We start from the raw sequence: 4940 nt of genomic DNA on the forward strand, positions 1-4940 counted from the left end.
CTGTCTGTCTGTCTCTCTCTCTCTCTCTCTGTTTCTCACTGTCTCTCTCTGTCCGTCTCAAAAAAAAAGAAAAGGATAGATACATGCATGCATGCATACATACATACATACATACATACATACATACATGCATACGTGCATACGTACAATTAAAAATTAGAAATAAAATAAAAGGAATAACTAGGCCCGGCGCGGTGGCTCAAGCCTGTCATCCCAGCACTTTGGGACGCCGAGGGTGGTGGATCGCTGGATCACGAGGTGGTCAGACGAGCAGGGCCAGTATGGTGAAACCCCGTCCGTCTCTAGTCAAAATACCAAAAATTAGCCGGGCATGGTCGTGCGCCTCTGTAATCTCAGCTACTCGGGAGGCCGAGCTGAGGCAGGAGAATCACTTGAACCTGGGAGGCGGAGGTTGCAGTGAGCCGAGATCGCGCCACTGTACACCAGCCTGGGCGAGAGAGGGAGACAACCTCTCAAGCAATTAAAAATAAAAGTAAAAATGAAAGTAAAATTAAAAATTAAAAAAAAAAAAAGAAAAGGAAAATGAAATAATTAAAAAGTGAGTTTCCGGGAAGAGAGGGAAGAAAAAGAGAAAAGAAAAAAGAAAACAGTCCCACAGTGACATAAACACATGCCTCTCGCCTTTCGAGGCGTCAGTGATGCTACGAATGATGCGCAATTTTTTTTTTTAACTTCCTTTTATTTTATTATCATTTATTGTTTGACACGAGCCTCGGAGGCCCTCCCTCCCTCCGTCCCACTCCCTCCCTCCGTCCCACTCCCTCGTTGCCCACACAACTTCAGGAGACAGACCCTGGCTGGGCCAGATTGTTCTTCTCTTTGAGCAGTTGTTTCCCTGTCTTTCTTCGTGTCTTTAACCCGTGTGGACTCTTCTGCTCGGATTTCACAGATGGCAGCTCCACTTCAGGCCTTGTTGTTAGTGGGGGCTTTCCTGATTCTCCCCACATGTAGTGAAAGCAGGTAGATTCGCCTCGCCTCGCCTCGCCTCGCCTCGCGCCTCTCTCTCTCTCTCTCTCTCTCTCTCTCTCTCTCTCTCTGCTGCTTTCTTGCTTTTTCTTTCTGTCTCTTTCTCTCTTTCTGTCGTGCTTTCTTGCTGTCTTGTTTTCTTGCTTTCTTGCTTTGTCTTTCTTCCTGTCTTTCCTCTTTCTTTTTTTTTCTTTCTTCTCTCGTCTTTCTTTCTCGCTGTCTTTCTCCCTCTCTCTCTCTCTTTCTTCTTTCTTTCTTTCTGTCTTTCTTTCTCTCTCTCTTTCTTTCTTTCTTCCTTTCTTTCTTTCTTTCTTTCTTTCTTTCTCTCTCTCTCTCTCTCTCTCTCTTTCTTTCTTTCTTTCTTTCTTTCTTTCTTTCTTTCTTTCTTTCTTTCTTTCTTTCTTTCATTTTTTTTCTCTCTCTCTCCCCCAGCCTCTGAAAGTGCTGGGATCACAGGCGTCAGCCACCGCGCCTGGCCTATTTGCTTATGTTATGTTATCTTATTTTTTGTTTATTCATTTTTATCTGTTCATTCATGTGTATGCATATAAATTTTTTTCTATTTTAATGTAGTTTTATATGTTATACCTATATACAAATGGAAATACTTATATTAATATTTGTCTTCTCTTTTCTTCTCTTTTCTTTCTTTCTCTCCTTTAGGTTTTCCTTCCTTTCTTTCTTTCTCTGTTTCCTTCTTTATGTTTGCCTGCCTGCCTGCCTGCCTGCCTTTCCTCCCTCCCTCCCTCCCTCCCTCCCTCCCTCCCTCCCTCCTTCTCTGTCTGGATTCAGGAAGAGCCTACGCATTCTGTGTCTCCCTGTGTCCTCAACGACCCGCGACCGAGTCCTTGCTTGTTGTTTCTCCCACCGAGATGCCTCTCCGAACATCCACACGCCGTGGGTTGTCTTCTGACTGTGTCGCGGTCCATGCAGAGACAGGGTTTGGGGACCGTTTCTGTGGGGTTGGGGTACAGGGGCTGCGTTTTCGGCCTCGGGATAGCGTCTCTCGACTCACGGTTTCGGTTTTGCGGTCCGCGGGCCGGCCTGCCATCCGGATCTGTCTTGGTGACGTTCGCGACGGTTGTCGGACTCCATCTGGCGGCCGCTTTTATATCGTTCCCTTGGCTTCCGGAGCTGCGGTGGCAGCTGCCGAGGGAGGGGACCGTCCCCGCTGTGAGCTAGGCAGAGCTCCGGAAAGACCGCGGTCGTCAGCCGGGCTGTCCCGGTCGCGCCAGAGCTCTGGCGCGTCACTTGTGAGTCAGAGCTCAGGCGTGCAGGCTTATGTGGGGAGAGGTTGTCGCTGCGCTTTCGGGCCAGAGCCGGGTGTGGGGCTGCCGGGGTTGGTCGACCAGCACGCCGCGGCTCCCGAGGCCTGACCCGCGACCCGCGGGGACCCACCGGGCTTGGGGTGGGAGGCTGGGGACACCCTTCCCGGCCCGGTCGCGGGCCCGCGCGCATCCTGGCCGTCTGAGGCAGCGGCCGAATTTTTTCTGCAAGTCCCCGTGGGGAGCCGGGGACCGTCCTGCCTCGTCCCCCGGGTGCCGGGGAGCGGTCCCTCTGCCGTGACCTGTTGTTTGCAAGTCCCCGTGGGGAGTCGGAGAGCGCTCCCTGAGCGCGCGTGCGGCCCGAGAGGTCACACCTGGCCGGCCTTCGGTCCCTCGTGTGTCCCGGTCGTACGAGGGGACGGCCGGAAACGCTTCCGAGTCTCGCTCTGGAGACTCGGGCCGGCCCCTGCGTGGCACGGGTGGCCGGGAGGACGTCCCTGGCCCGGCGCTGCTCCGGCGTGTGTCCTGGGGTCGACCAGAGGGCCCTGGGTGCTCCGTGTCTGGCTGCGATGGTGGCGATTTTGGGGACAGATGCCCGTGTCGCGGGTTCCCTGGGCCGGCGGCGTGGTCGGTGACTCGACCTCCTGTCTCCTGGGGAGGTATATGTTTCACTCCGAGCCGGCATTTTGGGCCACCGGGTTATTGCTGACACGCTGTCCTCTGGCGACCTGTCGCTGGAGAGGTTGGGTCTCTTGGATGCGTCGCGGGTCTTCGGCCTCCCGGTGACCCGGCTAGCCGGCCCTGCTCGTGCTTGAGCCGCCTGCTGGGGCCCGTGTGCCCGGTCTCTCATGCATCCGAGCGTCCCAGCTCCCGGTGCCGCCTTGGGTCCGGGTCTCTGACCCACCTGGGGGCGGCGGGGAAGGTGGCGCGGGCTTACCCTGCCACCGTGCGCTCCCCGCTGCGGGCACCTGGGGCGGCCGAGACAACCCCACTCCCGCTGGCTCCGTGCCGTGCGTGTCAGGCATTCCTCGTCTCTGCCGGGTTGTCTGCCGCCCCTGTCCTGGAGCTGGGGATGGCCAGGCTGATCTGCTCGCTGGCCTCTGGGGAGGCTGTGGCTGGCTGGCCGACCCTGCTCCGGGGATGCTTTCCCTGATCGATGTGGTGATGTCACGCTCTCCCGGGCCGGGACCGAGCCGCGACGGGCGAGGGGCGGGCATTCGTGGTGAATGAGACCCGTTCTTCTCGTCCCGCCCGCGGGGTTTCCCCCGTCTCCCATCCCCGCCTGCGGGCGGTGCGTTGGGAGGCACTGGGGTGCGGAACCCGGCCCGACCTCGCTGTCCCGACCCCGCCGTCTGCCTCGTGGCGTCCGGCGTGGGTCAGCGGGGGTCCTCTGACGCAGCAGGCACTCCTCGCTTTCGCCTCTTGTGGTCGTCGCCTCGTGGGCCGCCCCCCTCCGCGGCGGTGGGGGTGCTGTCCCGCTGGCCCGCCGTGCTGCCCTCTCGGGTATTGCACGAGCGCTGGCTCCGCCTGGGCCTTTGCGGTGCTCCTGGAGCGCCCCGGGCTGTCTCTCAGGTGCCCGAGGCCGAGCGGTGGTGTGTCGCTCCCGCCCCCAGCGCCCCCTCCTCCGGTCGCCGCCATGGTGTCCGCGCGTGGGTCCTGAGGGAGCTCGTTGGCTGTGCGGGTCGAGGCGGTTGAGTGAGACGCGCCCCTCCCACGCGGGGAAGGGCGCCGCCTGGTCTGGCGAGCGCACGTCCCGTGCTCCCCTCTGGCGGGGGAGCGCGGGCCGTGTGAGCGGTGGCGGTGGGCTCGGGCCGGCCACGCGTGCGCCGGCCGGCCGCCGAGGGGCTGCCGTTCTGCCTCCGATCGGTCGTGTGTGGGTTAACTGGAGGCGCCTTGCCTCACAGAAAGGAGGTGGGTGGACGGCGGGGGGCCTTGGGGGCTGTGCGCACGCGCGCCGGCCGGGCCCCTGCCCTGACCGCAAACGCTCCAGGTTGCCGCAGGTTTCTTCTCGCGCCGCAGGCCCCCTCCCTTCCCCAGGCGTCCCTGAGCGCCTCTGCGGGCCCGACGAGGGGCGACTGGCGGGTGGGGAGCGTGACCCACCCTCGGTGAGAAAGCCTTCTCTAGCGATCCGAGAGGTGTGCCTTGGGGTACCGGATCCCCCGGCTCGCCGCCTCTCTCTGTGTTGTGGTAGCGCTGCCGTAGCGACTCGCCTGCAGAGAACCCTCCTCCTCCGCTGCCCCCGCCTCGATGGGATGAGGTGGGGGGACAGTGAGGGTTCCGCCGGACCCCGCGGCGGGGGCCGAGCGCGCGGCTCGTCGTCTACTGTGGCCCGCGCCTCCCCCTTCCGAGTTGGGGGAGGATCCCGCTGGGCCGGGCCCGACGTCCTAGCGGATGGGAAGGCTGCTGCGAGCGGCGGGTGCGCGTGGCACTCCGTCTGGCGCGCGACGCCGCTCTCCGCTGTGAGCCGGCTCTCCGCCCGCTCCCGTGCCGAGCCGCGACCGCTGCCGATGACCGCGTTCGCGTGGCGCGGGGTGTGGGGCCGCCTGGTCCTTGGGGAGCGAGCCGTCCCCACGGGGCGGCGCGCCGGTCTCCCGGAGCGGGACCGGGTCCGGGACGGACGAGAGACGGGCGACATGTGGCCCCTGGTGTTGGGCTTGTGGCTGAGGTTGCTTTGGGGCCGCCGGTGGC

This window comes from Macaca mulatta, chromosome 10 (genome assembly GCF_049350105.2).
Source record: "Macaca mulatta isolate MMU2019108-1 chromosome 10, T2T-MMU8v2.0, whole genome shotgun sequence".
Classification (NCBI taxonomy): domain Eukaryota; kingdom Metazoa; phylum Chordata; class Mammalia; order Primates; family Cercopithecidae; genus Macaca; species Macaca mulatta.